This window comes from Lepeophtheirus salmonis, chromosome 13, assembly GCF_016086655.4.
Source record: "Lepeophtheirus salmonis chromosome 13, UVic_Lsal_1.4, whole genome shotgun sequence".
NCBI lineage: Eukaryota > Metazoa > Arthropoda > Copepoda > Siphonostomatoida > Caligidae > Lepeophtheirus > Lepeophtheirus salmonis.
This window is the reverse complement of record NC_052143.2, coordinates 22,309,327-22,330,758: the sequence shown is the minus strand read 5'-3', so window position 1 is coordinate 22,330,758 and position 21,432 is coordinate 22,309,327. Positions and strand designations below refer to the sequence as shown.

The window sequence follows — 21,432 nt, the reverse complement described above, 5'->3', positions numbered from 1 at the left end:
AAAAAAGTCAGTCGGTAAAATTAAATCTTATTTTTAAAATCTTTAAAGAAACCTAGTCCCCGCCCCCCCCAAACAAAAGGACATAATATAGCACAGGGATATGCAACTTCTATGAGGAAGAGGGCCAATTTCAGTCTATCATTGAAGGGCTAAATAATCACGTTTTTTTTAATTTTTTCAAATTATTATTGATCTATTTGAAGGCTGCGTTGAGTGGGGACAATGGCCGTGTGTGGCCCCGGGCCGCCAGTTGCCCATCACTGATATATCATCATGTTAGACCATCATGTAATTGGGCTGGCTTGAATTTTCAATCTGATGTATTGTACCGAGGCAAGACAGGCAGATTTCGCAACCACTCATAGTCTATGACGTCACTATTGCTAGAATTTTCAATTTAATGTATCTTGCCTACTGCTGGGCAAGAAAAATTGATATCAACAAAACAGACAACCACTCATCTACTATGGTGTCAATATTGAAAGCGCGGTGGAAGTCAAATACAAGTCGTAAACGCAATTTATGGTATAACTTTGTACTTCTACTAACATTGAAATAGTTCATAGTAAAGTTAGCTCTTAGTGAGTTTGGATTATATCAACCATGATACTTAGAGGTAAAGTAGGTCAGAGACGCTATATTCATGAAAATTTTGTTGATACACACGCCCAATTATGTGACGTCATATACATAAAATATCTGCATATATAAATATAATTAATGAGCTTGTAAACAGAAACACCTGACTATATTATGTTTTATTCAGCTAGGAAGCGCTTTTACATCATATCTGCCTGGCAAGGTTAAAAAAATGATGACTGACCTACCTTGTCTCTAAGTATCTTGATATCAACAACACTGTGATATGATTTTTTCTTTTTTTTTTAAATTACATTACCAGGTTAACTCTTTAGTGTATGTGTTTGATTTATGTTTTTAATATTGATAAATAAATTAATGAATGTATAAAAAATCAAAGAACTTATTAGGGCAAAGTTACAAATTAATGATGTCATATTATCTATTTTATAAAAAAAAAAATAAGATGTCATTAATTTTTTTTAAACATTCTACCAGAAATTGTCAAAAAGTAAGCCCCCTCCTCTAAGCAAAATTCTAGTCACAAACCCTGTTATTAAGAACATAATTTGATTGCTCAAATTTTTATTATACAATAATTATTATTATCCTTTGAATATAATTGCCCAAGCTGAGATCAATGGACTCAAGTGAGAAAGTGGACAGACAAAAAATCTACAACAACTACAAAAATATAAGGGAAATAAAAAAATCCCAATACCGATTACGATAGGATTTTAGTAAAAAATCCCCATGTAGATTCTTTAATATTTAAATAATAGTTACAAAATACAATTTTGCAATAAATTTCTAGGAATTACAATTGATAAAATAAGTTGCCTTCCTTTATTTAATGGAAATCATATTTGTACTGATGCGCTGCAAGATGGATTATGCAGCTAGAGTATTTTTGAGCTTCTGAAAAAACACTCGAGGAATTTCCTTACTCGCTTGGATACTCGTTAATCATCTGAAAGCTTGTTACTCACCGTAACACTTTTGTTCGATAAAAAAACTCGTCAGAAAAAAAAAATCATATTTTTTAAAGAATTATTAAAATTTGTAATTGAAACATTGCTTTAGTAATTTATTTTACAAGATTAACTTCAAAATTAATTTAACTCATTTAAATCATTGTCATAAGCGTAATTCAAAAGTTTATAAAGTCTACTCATCAGTATTTTACTATTGTATGGATATAACTTATAATCAATAATTTTTAGTCGTACTGATGATTATTAATATAAATACATATGATAATAGGTAGAAAAATAAATGTTTTTAGACAATTAATATTTTTTTTTCTTCATATTCATCCTTAAAGACGGAAAATTGATTTTAAAAATATATATTTATCGAGTACAAATACATATTCAAATGTTAACCAGTAAATTCACTTCAAGTTGTAACTACTATTTAAAAAAAGAAGATAATGATAGTTACTGAGATAATGGTATAGTACTGAAATGCTGCAATTGCTAGAGGAATAGGGATTATCTTTAAGTTTAAATCTCAAGGGATATGCCAAATCAATTAGTAGCTAGCTGAATGAAAATCAACTTTGACCATTCAGATTTGTGTTTAATAGCGTCCCCTCCCTCATGCATTTGGAAATGTTCATGAATTAATTATTATTCATATATATTAATGCAGACAAGTTTTTCGTATGTCTATTGGTCTGAGGAGGACTTTTGAGTGTGTGCGTAATTAACTGCATTATTTCTAGCAATGTCGATTACTCCCACTTGTCTAAAAAAATTAAATAAAGTTACTTTTTCAAACTAACTGGGATTAAGAATACACATTGCGCAAAAATCAACGAGTTTCAACATAGTGATGTATGTGGGAAAACATACATTCTAAATTTCACAGAGAAATGATTTCAGGCTTGGTAGATTTACATGCTAAAATCGGCTCGAAAAAGAAAAACAGAGAGTCCAAAATAATAAAAACTAATACATTAGAATCTGTATTCAAATTGAACATTTATTTGGCGATGCCCATTCTAGAAAAAACACCCAATTCTCCTATTTCTTATTACGATTAATCGTCCTATCACTAAAAATAAAGTCTTCATCTACGCCTATTGAAAAAGTTTTTATTCTAAGGGGGTTCGCAGTATTATATGTATATATATATTTTTTTTTTGGGGGTGGGGAGAGGCATAGTTTTTGGATTTTTTTAATTAAAAAACTCCAAAAAATAATGTTTTTTAAAGAAACAAATTCCATTTTCAAAAATTTAATATTAAATTTTTGAAATTTTTTTTCAAAAAACACTATCTATTAATTAAAATTAAATTTTTTTGGAACAAAATTTCTAAAATCCTCATCTGTTTATAAAAGATTGAATTTTTGGAAAAAAAAAGATTTTTTTTATTTTTTGGATAAAAAAAATCCACAGCTATTCACAAAAATTTAATTTTCTGAATAACAATTTTAAATATTAAAATTGTTTGAGTTAATATTTCAAATATTAAATTTATTCTTAAAAAATTAAAAAAATCCATCAGTAGTACACAATATGTGTCTTTTTCACTGAAGGTCGTTATTTTAAACATCAAAAACATCATTCAAAATACCGCTTTCAAATGAAATTTTCTTTCGTAGTGTCCTCTGAGAGGATAAAGGAAATCTTTGGTAAAGAAGAGATTCATAACCGATGAACCATAAGCAAATCTGAAAAGTGTAATAAACCATTACAAATTCATTTGAAATTATATTTATCTATTTACGTGTCACTTCATAGCAATCAAGATTTTGTCTTATTATAAATTATAATAAATTTAGAAATAAAAAAAAGAGTGGCCCTGTCACCTTTTTTAAAGAAATACCCTATGCTATGCGTTTTATTAGCGGACGAACATACATACATAAACTATAATACTATATCCTAGTAGATTTATTTATATTCTTGATTTAAATATAAAGCAACTTAGTGCATCATCATTTATCAAAAGTTGATCAATAAATTAAAAAAATGGGTTAAATGGAAATTGGAATTTATATATTTTAAGTCGTTTCAATTCAGCAATATTAAAATAAAAGTCATTAAATGAACTTTTCTAATTAACATCTTTGCTATAAACTATAATACCATTTTTCCGTACTCACAAAACATTTTTTCCTATTAAAAAAAAATATAAAAAAATAATTGAAGCATTTTATAAATCTGAAAGCATGTACCTGCAAACTATATTTCATGTCTTTTTCTTATAATTAGATAAAGACAAAAAAAATTGAATTTTGTTGACTTATGCTATTGGAGAAAATACTTCTAATACCTGTCAAAATACTCGCTATTTTACAATTAACTGGTGAGTGGCGTCGCTAATTCCTTGGAGATGGAAACTACCCCCAAGTTTCTCTTGAAAATTAGCTGGAATGTCCCAATTATAAACCACTTTTAGGCAATTAATTCTGACCAACTCAATATACTATACCGGACAATTGCAACACTAATTTATTGTGTAACTGATCTTTGCAATATCTAATTTCTTTTCAATATGTGAGTTTTGAATTTTGATAAGTTGTATATAATGATTCAAAATAAATTAGTAATTCAAATGATAGCAAAAACAATTAATAAACTAACATCATTACAATAATATTTATCTTCGAAAAAAAATACTTTTATTACTGTTTTGACATATTAATGTCCTGGATAGCGACGATCAATATTCATTGGAAGACTATGTGTACTAAATTCGGTAGCTATATTGGGACGGCCAAGCGGTGTTTGCCATTTTGAGATATGATCATTCTCAAGAATTACCCTCATATTTTTTAGAGAATCAACACAGAACATCCTTTGGTTGATTGGATTTAAATATTATTGGTAGTATTAAGGAGCACATGCATCATATCCCAAGGGAACGCAAAGATTAAAATACGGGGGTTGAATACCCAAAAAATCATCAAGAATCTGTGACGTTATTGACTGTCTAGCTTTCTTAATCGTCTCGTCAATTCAAATAGAAAAAAATACTTTATTTCTCTTTAAAAAGTTAATCTTTTTACTATTCATTAAGAAGAAGGAATAACATCCAATATATACATTGTTGATGAAGCTGACTAGGTACATTTTTATATAATGTTTCATTTTTTGTAATCTTGTTCTAAAATAATTTTTGGGTAATTTTTTATAAAGGCTCAAATCGTTAGGTTCTCCCATATGTGATTAATTTTAGGTATAAGTGGTGTGCTGCGTATTAAAATTGAATGTTATAATTTTGAGTAAGAAAATTATAGTAAGAAGGGAAGTTCTTCTACTTTTAACAATTAATAATGGATAAAGAATTATCTCATATTCACCTATTAATCTACTTCTCCTGTAGTTGTACACAAATAAGAATGGTATGATAGTTCACAAGCTCTTTCTGTGAACTAACTATAACAGGAAATTTATTCCAGTGAATTGCCATCTCGATTCCTGAAGAGTACATTTCAAAGAAAAAAAAACTTCTCAAAGGAAAGAATGGAATATCCTTTGAAGAATGTCGTTACTTTAGTTGCTTGTAATGAAAAGAAACACTTTTTTTTAAACCTAAATAAAATGAAACGAACTTATCTACCAAAGAATTAATAAATATTCATTTTCCTCAACGTAACGATTTATTGCTTACGTTTACTTTTTCTCCAACCTCCGTCAATTTATCCCAAAGTTCTTCATCATTTCTATCTTGAATATTTTAATTATCTGGGAGAAGATACTCCTCCAACATTATTATTCTCTTTCTATTATCAGGCTTAGAATGCTGTTTTAATTGTACGAGTAGCCTGTATTTATCAAAAAAAAAAAAAAAAAAAAGGACTCTCACTAAAGTATGCAAATGATGTGTTTAAATCACATTAAAGAAGAAAGAAAATATATTGTTCATGCAAAGAGTGTAATTTGCACATTAGACATTTGAAGAAGGAGATTAAAAAATGTGGAACTTGTAAACATTGTATGAAAAATTATCTTAAAAATCATGATAAAGATTTGTATTTGCAAAATACAACTGATAACCTTTGGATGGAATTAATGTACATACTATAAACTTTTTAAAATTTAACATTTGAAAAATTATAACATAACATTAGTTACTTCTCCTATTCAATTTAAATATTTTACTTTTTCAAATTATATAATTTCATACATATCAATCTTAAATTATTAAAAATTCCGTTCCATAAGAAAAAAAACACGAAATTTTAATAATTTACCATTTGAACACAAACAGCTAATTTATATTTCATTTCTAATATAATTTTGAAAATTGAATAGGACTAGTAACTAATGTTAGGTTATAATTTTTCAAATGTTAAAATTTAAAAAAAAATATTTTATAAGAAAAAACAAACCTATTTACATAATATGTACATAATTCTATCCAGAGTTTATCAGTTGTATTTCACAAATATAAATCTTTATCATGATTTTTTAAGATATTTTTTTCCTACAATGTTTACAAGTTCCACATTTTTTAATCTCCTTCTTCAAATATTTACTGTGCAAATCACACTCTTTGCATGAACAGCACATTTTCTTTCTTTTTTAATGTGATTTAAACACATCATTTGCATATTAGAGCTAAGTTTCCTAATAGATCCAATGATCCTAAAAAATAGGAGCAACTATTTTCGATCGACATTTCGATTCCACGCCCATCTTCTACTTTTACATCAGAAAATGTGACGTCTGTATGCTCCGAAGTTTGGATATCAGAGATATCGTCCATAGATGAAGAACAAATCGAGGAATTATTGACGAAAATATATTATAATTTATATCAATATAACAATGGTGTCGAACAATTGAAAAAATATGAATAATAATAACTCTTTATCAGCCAGTTAAGCACCTAATCATATCCACATCAATTTCGACTCATCCTTATAATATAATTTAATGCTGTGCCATCCTTAATAGGCTACTGTGACTCCTATGAAGCATTATACTAAAAAAATGAATTCAAATGAAACAAAAGATTATAAGCAATACGGGTTTCTTTGCTGTTTTGGAATTTCTATCTAAAAGGGGTCAAAATTGTTACAAGAATAATCTTTTCTTTTCTTAAGAAAAAAAATAGCTAGAAAGCGAAAAAACCGTTTTTCTCCTTTTTACATATAGTAGATTATCTATTTAATATAAATACTATAATATGCATATTTTTTTCTAAGGACGTTACCATATGGCTACAATACAGGAGCAATTAAGATACAAATACAAACAATTTTACTTAAGAGTTATATCCGATTTGATATATTGTTTATAATAATATAATGGGAAAAAATATATCAAAAGTACCAATGGTATGAGGTGGATTAGAACCACAGCCCATGAACATAATCTATTATAAAAGTAGTTTATTGACACAAATGGTACATTATACACATAAACCAGCAATTAAAAAAAATACCCTCGAGGAGAACAGAGACTAGCGGTTCGTCTCAGAATTTTGCGTATCATCCTAGCGCAGGGTCCATGATAATCTGCTCGGACTCGTTCCAATTTTACTATATGTACTGCCGAAGCAAGACACTGTAAAAAGGAAAACATTATAAAATAAATAGGAAAAAAATTGCAACATTCTCTTTTTTTTTAATACTAATTTTTATTATTCCAGATTTTGAAGGGAATATTGAGCAAGAAAAGGAGCACATTGTTTCACGAAAATAAGTAAAAGAATACTTCAGTTCATTTTTCTTCTTACAGATTAAAGTAGATTAAACTATATAAACCGAAATGAATTTGGAAAGTCCTCTTTTTTTGTGTGTGTTGAGAGTGCAAAAGTTATATGGGCTTTTTTGCATCTACTAAAATCTTTTAGTGACCATTTGTTTTTTTTCAATTTTTTGTTCGAATTGTATTATCATATTCCACTTTCTTTCCTTTTAGCTGGAATTATCAGCTCATCAATGGTCTGTTCTAGCTTCTGTTTTACTTTGTTACAATTTTTTCCCTCTGCATAACTTATTGGCTCAAAATTTACAAAAAATTATCACTATTCATCAAATATATTGCTTTCATTCATATATAATAATTGGTGCATGCATAGGCAATTATATCTAACTAGATCTATCAAATCAGCATTGATATTTTTTGCATTCTCGTTGTTTAATTTCTTCTAGTCTTTTTATTTTTGACATAGTTTGTTGCGTATTGTTTAGGTGAGAGTGAGAAGCTTTCCGTCGTTGGAGTATTCATGGTGTATCTCTCTCTCTCTCTCAGAGCTATCCTATAGTCTGACCTGGCACCAAATGAATACCACCTGTTACTGCCTGTTGTACACCCGCTTGGCGGTAACAATTTGGCCTCAATACTGGCCAGTGAAAATTCATTGTCCAAGTTTTTGCCAATAGGGACCAGGGCTTATCTTAAAAGGGGATTATGAAGTTGGATTCTCGTTTCCAACAAATTATGAAAGAGAACAGGGCATACTTGTCATAAATCGGATGATTGTAACAACTCTTATAAAGCATTGGGTTATAATGTATAATTGATGAATTATGTAACTTCACCTAAGCATTTACATTACACCTCCTTGCTCCGTTATTTTCTTACATAAAATAGCCTGAAGCCCTTTTTCCATCAACAGTTATGACTATACCGTTTTATATTAAATTGACGATAATTGAATCAATAAATTTTGTTTACTTTTCTTCGAGATATTGGTTAAAAACAGATTTTTAAGAATAAAAGTATTTTTTTCGAAGAAAAATATTATTGTAATGATGTTAGTTTTTTAATTGTTTTTGCTATCATTTGAATTACTAATTTATTTTAAATCATTATATATCACTTATCAAAATTCAAAACTCACTCATTGAAAAGAAATTAGATATTGCAAAGATCAGTTACACAATAAATTAGTGTTGAAATTGTCCGGTATAGTATATTGAGTTGGTCAGAATTAATTGCCTAAAAGTGGTTTATAATTGGGACATTCCAGCTAATTTTCAAGAGAAACTTGGGGGGTAGTTTCCATCTCCAAGGAATTAGCGACGCCACTCACCAGTTAATTGTAAAATAGCGAGTATTTTGACAGGCATTAGAAGTATTTTCTCCAATAGCATAAGTCAACAAAATTCAACTTTTTTTGTCTTTATCTAATTATAAGAAAAAGACATGAAATATAGCTTGCAGGTACAAGTTTTCAGATTTATAAAATGCTTCAACTATTTTTTTTTATTAGGAAAAAATGTTTTATGAGTACAGAAAAATGGTATTATAGTTTATAGCAAAGATGTTAATTAGAAAAGTTCATTTAATGACTTTTATTTTAATATTGCTGAATTGAAACGACTTAAAATATATAAATTCCAATTTCTATTTAAGCCATTTTTTTAATTTATTGATCAACTTTTGATAAATGGTGATGCACTAAGTTGCTATATATTTAAATCAAGAATAAATCTACTATGATATAATATTAAAGTTTATGTATGTAATAAAAATATTTGAAATAACATATATTTAATTCAGTTACATCCTAGCAATATTTGTATATTATAATGTATTTATTTATCTACTGTTAAATTTATTTTATATCTTTATATGTTAAATATAAAGTAAAATTATATTATATGTTTTATTCATTATTTTCTTACATACCGCTTTTAAAAATGAATAAATAATACAAATAATTTTTTGATTTTAAATTTATTATAATTTATAATAAGAAAAATGGATAAGTGGATTCCTGGGTTTGATAAAAAGAAAGTTTAAAGGTTACGTTCGTCAGAATTACTCCTGAACAGCTAATTTGTACGGCGATACTCCATTAGTTACGCCTGGTTTGAAGAAACTTCATCAAATTGTAAAGATATCAATTACTAAAGTTCAGTAAATCAAATAACCAGTAAAAGTAAACAATCAACAGATTTCTAAGAAACAATCCTTTCAGTATGTGGCTAAACTAAATTTATGATTAATCCTTAATTAATTTGTTTCCTTGATGTTTTTTTATTCACAAATAAAAAGTTTATTATAAATTAAATCTAAATTAAACCCTGTCTAATCCCATTTCAATACACTAACGTACTCTTAACTTGCCTAAAGTGAATATCACTTAATACATACACCAACTACAAAACAACTTTAACATTACTTTACCTCCATATAAATTTGGATCTTGCGTAATATCCAATGCTTCAATAGAATGGGACATTGTTACTTCAAAATATTACCAAAGCAATATGTCAAATTAGTTATACAATGCCCCTATTTGGTTTTACTGAACAGATTAAATTATTATAATTGTGCATTTGAATTGCAGCAATCCAAGACAAATTTACTTGCTAATGCAATCTCCCCTTCATGTTACTACCTGAAAAATTAATGAAAAGATTGAATTCTCATAAGTATTCATTTGAGTTGCAGCAATCACAGACAAATTAACTGGTTAATGCAATCTTCCTTCCAACTTTAATTTTTAATGGTAGAGTGTAGAAAAAAAAAAATGTTGCTAGGTAGAAAAAACAGAAGAGCAGGAGGAAAATTCAAAAGTTTATTTTGGTTGTGTATAAGACTAGTACTAGGATGAGCCTGTCTGTTCCCTGGACACGCGGGCGGGGACGTATTTGGACATAAAATGCTGGTGGTCAAATAATTTAAAAATTCAAATAAATAATGTTATTCATAACTTACGTTTGTCTATTTGAATCGAATATTAAAGTACCTAATTGATTCCAGAACAATAATTAAAAAACCCAAAAACGAAAAAAAAAATTGTAAGCCTTCTGGGTTTGATAAAAAAAAAAAGGTTTTGTTGGTCAGAATTACTCATAAACAGGTATTGATACTACCACAGTTACAGATGCTTTGAAGACAACCTAACAAATTGCAAAGATATAAAATAATCAGTAACAATAAACAATCAACAGAAAGCTACGTAACAATCCTCTCAATGTGTAGCGAAACCAAATTTATGATTGATAATTTGTTTGTTGATGTTTTTTATATCAAAAATAAAAAGTTTATTATTAGAACCATTGTAAATTAAACCCTGTTCCACCCCATGTCAATAAACTAACCTACTTCCTAACGTAAAGATCGCAAAATACATGCACCAACTACATAATAACTTTAAAATTACTTTAGCTCCAAATAATTTATTATCCTGCGTAATATCCAATGCTTATGGGCCATAGGTACTCCAAAATATAACTAAAGTAATACGTCAAATTAGTTATACAATGTCACTATTTGGCTTTATTGAACAGATTACAGTTTTATAAATGTTCATTTGAATTGCAGACGAATTAACTGGTTAATACAATCTTCATTTCATGTTACTACCTGAAAAATTATTGAAAAGGTTGAATTATCATAAGTATTTATCTAAGACCAATTAACTGGCTAATACAATCTCCCCTTCTCTTCCAATTTTTAATAATGTGAAGAAGAAAAAGTTTATTTTTGTATATGTATATAAGATTATAGTTTTATTCTCCTCGCATTCTACAAATATGTAAAATCCTTCGTTACTTTTTGATCGAGGGTGTGCAAATGAGTGAACATATTTGCGATGTATATGTTTTCCAAGTTTAATAGAAATATAATGTGTTTCTATTATCCTTGATGTTTTCTAATTCATTATTATTTTAACGGACAAGTCGCCCCTTTTCTTTGAATCATTGAACATACGGCTATTAAAAAAGAAAAATATGGGATAGCAAATATTTTTCAAACAATATTTTTACTTATTCCCTTGTACTTGCTTTTGCAGTACATATACTAAAATTGGAAGGATACAGAGAAGATTAGCATTGTTCCTGTGTAAGGATGACACGCAAAATCGTGAAGCGTTCCACATTTTTTAGCATCGCTAGGTTATGATCTCAAGGGTAACATTATTAAGTGTGTAATGTAGGATTTTGAGTAGTTAGTTACTTTTATAGTCGATGATGTTCCTGAATTGTGGGCATAAAAAACATATAGAGAGGTGTGAATTTTTTTGATTGCAGAAAAGGGGAGGTATGATTGTTATCTTAGCTATTTAAATATCAGATAACTTTTTGTGTGTTTCCTTGATACCTACTATATCAAGTGGATGCAACCTTATCTTGTTTTGTCAGGATTCATGAAATTTTGGGTTCAATCTTTAAATCATAACAACCTTATTGTTGACTGAAAAGTAGGTATAACCATGGATCTCTCTTTAAATATTTGATATATTGTTAATTACTGAAATTAACAAAAGAATAGTTCAATAATCAGGAATAGATAAAAAAATAAATGGTATAAGTTTGAGGTTTTTTTGTGTGTAAATGACGGTGAACATAGCATAATGAGAAAAATTGTTAAATATTTCCGATTTACAATTTTTTTTTACCTTTTATTGATTTACATTACATAATATGTATGTATTTATATCTTAAAGTAATGGCTCGTTATATGCTATGAATGACATAAATGTAGCTTAATTGGTTTTCTCATCATGTTGTCTCTTCTGCTTAAGACTCCACTGGTGCTTAAATGGCTAATATTGACAACACGTCATATTGGTTTTTAACCTATTTAATGAGGCATTTTTAGTGCCAACGGCATTAATGGACTCTAAGTACTTAATTGTTTGAGTCAAAATGCTTGAGTCCTAGCTAGTGATAGGTATTTCTTCTAAAAACCTTGTTGAATAAAGTATGTAGGTGAGGGAATTCGGTAGGCGCAAATCACATGAAGAATCAATATTATGCATCGTATTTTAACTTACATCTGATATAAAAATCAGATTAGGTTTTTATAAATATAAAAGTAACTTTATCTCATCTGGGCCACTTATAATCTCAGACCATTCTGTCCTTCCAATTTAATCATGTTTGTGAATCAAAGACTATTTAGAAGACAATTAAGACTAGTGATAGGGAGATTAAAAAAAATCCCGATACCAATTCTGAAACGATTTCGTAAAAATTAACGATGGCGTTTTTCAGAAAAAAATCCAACAATTAAATTTCCAAAAAAAAAAAGTTCAAATATTAAATTTTTTGGAGAAATATTTCTAAACTACATAGTTATTCAAAGTGAATATTTTTTTTCAATTTTTAAATTGAAATGTTTTTCAAAAACTTTGAAAAACATTTCATATATTACATTGTCTTGTAAAAAGCAAAAATTTGGGGCGCTAAGAATCGGAATTGCAAATTAAACATTATTTTCCTGATGCCGATTCCAGAAAACACATAATTCTCAGATTTCGATTTATAGTCTCATCCCTAATTAAGACAAAGTATAAATATATCAGGATTATGCAAGGTTAAAAAAATACAAGGTCATCCCATAACCTAATCGGTCTTGCTAGAATTTTCAATTAGAAAGATTTTGACGTCATAGAAAATTAACAACGGTATATTAAAATCATATAATACTAGAAATTATATGATTAATATTTATAGTAGAATCTGTTTGACGTCACTATCTTGGAAGTCAAACATAAGTAGAAAAGCGTCATGGAATAGCCTTGTATTTCTATTAACCTTTACGATTATGTATATTTAGTTATATCCCTCAATCTTCTTCATTACTTGAGTCCTTTGACAAACAGTTGGAAAAAATGAATACCTTATGTAAATAGACAATTTTTAATTTGCACAAATATGTACATACGCACATATCTATTTGCAGAGATATTATTCGATTTTACGTAGTAATATAAATTAACTATTACTATTTATTTACTTGGAAATATTCATAGACGAATTTCGCAATGTTAGTTAATAATGGAAAAAAATAACTTAAGTAATTCAAATGTATAATTCTCCATTTTCAGAAAAATGTCTAGAATAAATAACATGTAAATTGTAAATACACGGTTATTTCTATTGTAAACAAATGGATTAGATTAAAGGAAACCACATACAAAAATTATGACTCATGTATTGGCCTATTTTGTAAGTGACGTTTTATTACTAACAAATATGGAATCAAACTATTCATCTCACTTTTTATGCAATACTCTTTCTTTTCTGACGTCATTTATGACACAAGTCAACAAGTTTTTCCATTACATTAAAATGGTGTGTTCCTTTTTACTCTTACAATAATAAACATGAAGATGACCTTTATAACCCAAAATCTCTGCTTTTTACGCCTACGAGGAGTAAAATTTCATATACTATCCATGGCCTTGATAGCTTTATTAATAAGCAAAAGCAACAAAGCTTTCATTCAAGGTGTTCAAAAAGTAAGGTGATTTTGCATTTTTAGGAAACAATATTTATTTATTCATCAATATTTATATTGTCTCCTTCAAAATAATCCTCTTCTGATACAATCCACATGTGGCAACGTTATTTCCAATCCTAGAAGCACTTTTCATAAGCACGTTTCGGTATAACCTTGAGCTCTTCAAGCGATACTGTCTTAATCTCCTGAACCGTTCAAAATCTCCCTCCTTTCATAGGTCTCTTAAATTTGGGGAATGAGAAAAAATCACATGGAGCCAAATCCGATAAATATGGTGGATAAGGCATGATTGTGGTGTTGTGTTTTTTGTTTTGTTTGTTTTTTAATAAATAAATTATCTTTTTTATACAAAAAATATTCGGAATATGAGATATTTCCAAGATAATACATGATAAACAACAAATCAAATGGATCAAAATCTATTTATTGCTAATAAATTCATAAGTTTCTGAACATGATTTAAGCACTTGTAATCATGGAAAAATAACACAAACAACTTTTCACTGCACGTTATCCTTTACTCTGATGACATTTACTATTGATACTAAGTAATGAACTAGCACGGCTAGTGTCTTACTCTACACAACACACTAATTTAGCCTTTAGATATGTTTGGAAATTGTGATTGCATGGACCATAGAGCACGTTTGAAATTTGTGAAGTAAACTTATAAATGAACTAACTTTTCAAGTTTCATAAATAAATAGTACTTAGTTTCCATAGTTTATAACCATTAGGGAAATACCTTAACGAACACTCAATGTAAGCCTTAGATTATAATAAGTATTATTTACATAAATAATAATAATTTTTGTAGCCGGAGTTGGAATCGGTACAAATGTTCCGACTCCGCAGCCCTGCTTACAATGAATTTTATGTGATAAAGGAAAATGTTTATTAATGATTCAAATATCTTTTGAATCTGAAAACTTGTACCAAAAAACTTTATATAATATTTTTTTCCTTTATTTAGATCTGTCAAGGCAAAAAATAACACCAAACCATGTGTCTGTTGTAATAAAATATTTTTTGTTCTTTTATTTTACTTAATTTTGTTTCATATGGGTTAAATTATTCATTAATAAAATTAAATATCATATAGTCATAATTGGTAGCCATAAAAACCGGATTGTAAAATCAAATCTGGTTTTTGATGTTAAATACATTAGTATGTCTAGATTTTGACTAGTCAATACATTGATGAACAGTAAAGGGACAAATATATCAATTTTAGGCCAATTTAGTTGTTTAAAAGTTGCCCATTTTATTACTTAATTTTTAATATCCCTAAAACAAAAAATATATATATATTTATTGAAGAAACTAAATTAACTATTTAAAGAACAAACTTTTTACCATAGTGGTGGGGGAGAAACGGGTCTCGACGGTACTTGAATTTGCTTTATAAAACGTATGGAAAGCGAAACTTTGTGATAAGATTTAAATATTAATATTTTGTTGGGAAAATTAGAAGATATTAATTGCTATGTTCCTTACATTTACTATTGTAGTAGTGTATTTTATGGGCATTATATTTTTTAAATAACTATATACTATCTCCGAACTATCTTAGTCTTGTTTTATGCATTTCAAGAAAATATATATTCAGTGCACATATAGCACCAGCAGAAGCTACATACATTTTCTCCATCTCCGTTTGGGTATCCCACAATTATTTATCGTTCCTTTTCTTTCATTTTTAGATCCCGTTTTCTTCACTCTTTATTATGGCTATTAATAAATAGAACCGGATACCGAGTGTTACGTTTTCAATTAAGTAAAGTTTTACTTTGTGGAAACAAAGGACCAGAAAGTCAGTTGCAAAATAGCAAAGTTGTTGCAGTTTTGAAAGTGTATAATCTTCGTCGTCACAATGAAGGAAAACATATACTAAAAGTTTTCTGAAACGTTACACTTTGAGAATAATGAGTCCATGAAATGTGGTTTAAAGCTTCTTTATGAGAAAGTTTGCTGAAAATGAATTTGTCACTGTTACAAGTTACAAAACAGATTGATTATTTAGCCCGCACTCGTCATTCTTTCATTTTTTAGGCCTGCAGTAAAAATAAGTTTAATGACCCCTTCTTTAGAGTGAAGAGCTATTATTTTAATCCAAAAAAATCTGTTGGATTGAAATAAATTTCTTTTTTAATGAAATGATTTTTTATATCCCGACATTTATGTGTTTCTATGAAGATGCCTATTAGTAGGTTTATGGCACTAAACTATTGTTATCTGAGTTTATTTGTAACTATCATAGGGTTTTTTTTTGGAAATTAATAGTCATTTAATGTCTAAAAAGCTAAAAACTAGCATCAACACTATGTATCGCTTAAAAATAAAATGAATCCACAATTTGTAAATATGAGAATGAAAATTCTAGGATATATATGTAGTTTCTGAGATGGCCACACTTGGATTTCATGAATTGTAGGATATAATGTGAGTTCCCACATAGGGTACTCCAATCTTTTAATTTTATGGTTCACAATAACAGATGTTCTATGATAAAACTTAGGGCTGTTCTGACAGTTCCAACCTAATTCTAAAATCTAAAGGTAGGGGCGTCCGTAGGTGGTGGGATGGAGGGGCTTTAGCACCTCACAAAAACAAAATTTATTTATTTTTTACTAGAAAATGTATTTTTTTTTTTTTTTTCAAAAAATAATATATTCAAAATTTAATTTAATTTTCCAATTATTTTTCCAAAAAATTAAATTTTTCCTATTTAAAAAAAAAATAGTATATTCAAAATAGATTTTTTTGGTTTTTTTTCAGAAAAATTTAATTTTTGTGATCAGCTTGGACTTTCAAATTTTATTTCCAAAAATTCAACTTTTGTAATTTTTATTTTTGGAAATTTCATTCTAAGAAATTAAGTGCCTAAAATTTATATCCCAAAAACTAATTTTAACTATTATATTAAGGACCAATCAAACCTTTGCTATAACATTCAAAATGTGAGTGGGATTACAGCTTAATCATGTTTTACAAGGAGTACTAGAATACAAAATTTTGGATAACCCCTGCATTACACATTAGATTTGTTCTAAATTTTATTAATTACAAATAAGAAAGGATAGTATTTAAGACATTGACTTCTAGATATTTCCTTTTAGAAAAATCCTGCCTTAAAATAAATTTTATTTTATTTTAAAACTAAATCTTAAAAAAAAAAAAACTGTTGGCATAATACCAATGGAAATTTGTTATAACAAATCTTACTTTTTTAAATAATCTTTCTATTGGAATGAACCGGAAGTTTTATTACTTCAGGGTTCAAGCAAACTTGTTTATTTTTTCTTGCTTAAACAGTTTTGGAATCTTAAATTATAAGACATGTAATGGGTGTTACATCAATTCCAATTTGACGTCACTTACAAATATTGACTTAAAAATTTAAATAATTTTGTCATCCTATTTATATTAAGATTATTTTATTTAACTAATAATATAATTACACTTTTGGTAACTATGAAGTCAGGTTGGCCGAGTGGTCTAAGGCGCCAGATTTAAGCTCTGGTTCACAATCGTGAGCGTGGGTTCGAACCCCACACCTGACAGAATATTTTTTAAAATTCATTTTATTTTTGTTTCCTGGCGGTGGTACCCGGCATTATCTGTGGTTATTATGCGTTGACAATATAAAAACTGTTTATTTTATTAACATAGAAGATAACTCCCACATAGATTATCAGTACTTCTCTCCTCAAGAATGAAATAATAATGATAACGACGTGAGAATAAAAGAGAGTTATTATATGCAACTCTATAAAGCATATAATATGAGTTGCCCTAACTGTCTGTGAGATTTCATTCTTTTTTTTTTCATAGTAGTAGCTAATATATAATATAACTCTTAACGCATGTATTCTGTATATGTGCATATATGATATCCATCAGGGAGCACTATATATATTTAGATTGATCATGTAAACATATGTCCCATTTCCCCCTTTTTATATGACGCAATGAGCAAAATCAATCACTTAAAAACAGCTGAATCTTCAAAAATTTTAAATTTAGCACATATTTAAAGATTAGTTAAAAACTCAAAAATCCAAAATTTTAGCCTTCTTTTGTCCTCCAGTTCAGGATTTAGAGGCTTCTAAATTTTTGGCCTTGACGCCAACAACCAAATATGAGGAAAATCTGAGACGGTGCTCTGAAAAATGTCCTTCTTTTGATTGAATTCAATTAGAATTACCCAATAGCTACATATAGTTATTTTCAGACAATCTAACAATAAAATAAACAAAGAAAAATAACCAATTAGCTTTATTAGTATATGATATGATAGATCATCTTTTTAATGCTGATTACTAGAGAAGTACCTTTTTTTAGATATATATGAAATTGATGAAAATCTTTCATTAAGTAATACAATAATTTGTTCAAAATTATATTAAATTTTTGAAAAAATCAACAGCCAAAAGTTATTTTTGTGTCGACTTGAGTCGAATCGAACAGAGTCTAGCCAAACCGAGTCGAATTGTCAAAGATAAACTCGAATCGATAAATTAGAAAAGGCAAATGAGAATGAGTAAAAGTTAAGGACATGTCCACTACATGTCTTTCAGTGTGTACTTTAATTATGAAATCGTACTATTCTTTACAAAAATGTAGTGCATATATGTCTAGTCTATTTCCTTAGGGAAAAAATTAATTGTATTATATATTGGGATTGATTAGAAAATCACTTAGGGACAGCGTCACGAAACCCGAAACATTTGATGAAGTTCAGTGATAAAAATACAGCCGATTAAAATTTTACTAAGCCGACACAAGTTTTTTTAAAGAGAAAATCAACCCACTGTTTGAGCTGAGTTGAAAAATCATCTACTCAAGTCGTGTAGAACCGAATGGATAATTGTTCCAGTTGACACAACACTACCAAAAATTAGAATATTACCGGAAATTTTCATAGATCAAGCAATTTGTGAACACCACAAAATAAATAAAGAAGGGATGCCATTGAATCGTCAATTTTCAAACATGAACTGCACAGAAATATGAATTCAATTGTTATAAAGAAGCATTTGCCTTGTAATAATACAAATGCTTGACACTTGTTTTTCATATTTTAATCAAAAATTTGTCTTTATTATTTCATTAATCTGTTTTTCCCCAATTATGACTGTTATATATTTTTATAACAAACAATATTAATCATTCTGTCGGTCCGATATATTTAATTGTATAAATAATTTACGTTTTTCTCATAATCATACAGAGTCAGGTTGGCCGAGTGGTCTAAGGCGCCAGATTTAAGCTCTGGTTCACGTACGTGAGCGTGGGTTCGAACCCCACACCTGACAAAATTATTTTTTTAAATTTATGTACCAGACCGCATATATAAAAAAAACAATTTCATTGTAAAAATCGTAGAGTACAAGTGAGGTAGACTGACTTATGTAGCTGTTGCAAGTAAACTGATCTATCATACTTGCCATCATAATGAAAGACATTGCTGCCCAGATGGAAAAAAAGGTTTTTAAATCCCTTCAGTGCGGGCAATTTAAATTAACAATTCCCTGTACTTTTTTGACAGAATGTAGATCTATATCATTGGTTTGGATTAATTTATAAGTAATTGTTTCATATTTACAATTTGAATGAAATGACAACCTTTTACTTTTATTTATGTAGCATGTTCGCTCCTTTCATTAATAATTATTAGGTCTTGGAAAAATATGTTACATTTTTAGCAAAATATGTGGTGAATATGTTAAGAGAAACACTCTACGGATACAAAAAAGTATTATTGTAAATTTGGACAAAAATTGATCCCTTGGTCTTTGTTCAGATATTTGATTTTATAGCTTAGATAAAGACTGAGGTGATTCAGACTGCACAGGCTGGGTATACCAGGCTAGGTATGTACAGCTAGATTCCCTTTCACTAATTAAATATTTAAAAATTTACTATAAGATAATAAAGAGCAAAATCTAACATTTTGTCCCCTAAAATTGGAAAATTGGTATTCTTTCCCTAAAAATAAGAAAATAATACGTTGTTTTTGAACAAAATCCAAAAATATGCTGTGAAAGATGTCATCTTATATTTTTCCGCACCTTACTCATTATATTTCACATCATCCATTTGTCGATTTAAATATTCCAATTCTTATAGATTTAGAAATCAATAATATTTTTTTTGCTAACGTTGCTTTTGTTTAGTCATTCATATCCTCGATCCAAAACTGATTACGGGTAGAACATATTTTTGGAATTTTAGGTTAATAAAACTGTAATATTTATCCATAATAATCACATCCCTGATAGTAACGCGTGATTGATTGAGTCATTTTTTACACAAATATTTTTTCATTTATTTAGAAGGTCATTGTATCAATTTGATGCCTCATAATATTCCATGGTTTCGACTTTATGTCAATTGTCAATAAAATCAATAAAAAAATATTTCTTAGATGACACACTTTGCCCCTCACTGCGTCTTTCATTCAATTATGATGTATATTTCCTATCTATAATTCCTCAGTTTTTATATAGATATTCGGATCTCATTCTAAAATTGGTCTACAAAAGATCGATTTCATTTTACAATATCTTTTGGAAGTTGACAAATATGTACTTTCTCGTAAGATTATCATAACTTGGCAATGTTACACAAATTAATGACTCTTTTACGTTTTACAAATTGAGGGTTGATAGCTATATGGTTATAACTACAACGAAATTGCGAACATTGGCAATATGTTAAAAGTGTAGTTTTAACCATTCGCCACTAGGCCCAGATCAGTTATGAAATTTTTTTAAATGGCATAATTTGCATTTATTCTGGGACTGAAGCATATTTTTGGGTTAAAAAGTGTCTCCCTAAGATTTTTTATCAGATAATTAAGATTTTTCAAATTATATGGCTATTACCGTTTTGCTCTCAACCCTTGTTATATCACACTTTGACTAAATGATCTTATAAGTTAAGTAACTTTTACTCAATTTACCACCTATTCTGAGTCTATTTGGATTTATGCTTTTAGACACCGAAGTGTTAACTTTTAAAATGTTTTAGATAGTGGGTATTCAAAATGTGTCAAGTTTTGTACTAAATAGCATATAAAAGTACAATATATATTTATGCAATGTATTTTATTTTTGAAAATGTGAAGAAATGTGTAAAATACCGATAATTTATATTTGTTGCTTATTTATTCACTCATAAAACTTGCACAGTATTTTTAGTAAGTAAAACATCATTATAAGTGTTAATTTAAATAGGTATCCTTAATATAATTATCGGTAAGAGTAAATTAAGTAATTCCATACTATGATTTAATATTAAGTTCTGTGCATTCTGCAAATATTATATCTACTTTGAATTTATGAGTGCATATGAGTCAGGTTGGCCGAGTGGTCTAAGGCGCCAGATTTAAGCTCTGGTTCACGTACGTGAGCGTGGGTTCGAACCCCACACCTGACAAATTATATTTTTTCTACCTATTCCTTTATTATCTTCAGTGAGTACTGCAACACAAGTTATAATTGGTTAATAATTATTATTAATAAATTATTTTAAATTTATGCCATAACAAGAAAACTAGCATTCACACATTTTAATATTTTCTCTGTACTTAATCAATAAGAATGTATACATTTACATACCCTCTATTTTCTTTTACTTCTTAGAAATAGATGTATGAACAATTTTACTAACATTTAA

At 28.3% G+C, this 21,432-nt stretch overlaps 5 non-coding genes across 5 annotated transcripts; 4 read left to right on the top strand and 1 right to left on the bottom strand.

Moving 5' to 3' along the window:
- Positions 1-6,997: 6,997 nt before the first annotated feature.
- On the bottom strand, positions 6,998-7,103 carry LOC121128790 (U6 spliceosomal RNA). The gene has a single exon (XR_005868282.1). It is a non-coding gene; the product is annotated as a U6 spliceosomal RNA (small nuclear RNA).
- Positions 7,104-11,277: 4,174 nt separating this feature from the next.
- LOC121128788 (U6 spliceosomal RNA) lies at positions 11,278-11,384 on the top strand. The gene has a single exon (XR_005868280.1). It is a non-coding gene; the product is annotated as a U6 spliceosomal RNA (small nuclear RNA).
- Positions 11,385-17,228: 5,844 nt separating this feature from the next.
- On the top strand, positions 17,229-17,312 carry TRNAL-UAA (transfer RNA leucine (anticodon UAA)). Its single transcript has one exon. It is a non-coding gene; the product is annotated as a tRNA-Leu (tRNA).
- Positions 17,313-18,983: 1,671 nt separating this feature from the next.
- Positions 18,984-19,067, top strand: TRNAL-UAA (transfer RNA leucine (anticodon UAA)). The gene has a single exon. It is a non-coding gene; the product is annotated as a tRNA-Leu (tRNA).
- A 2,041-nt stretch (positions 19,068-21,108) lies between these two features.
- Positions 21,109-21,192, top strand: TRNAL-UAA (transfer RNA leucine (anticodon UAA)). Its single transcript has one exon. It is a non-coding gene; the product is annotated as a tRNA-Leu (tRNA).
- Positions 21,193-21,432: the final 240 nt, after the last annotated feature.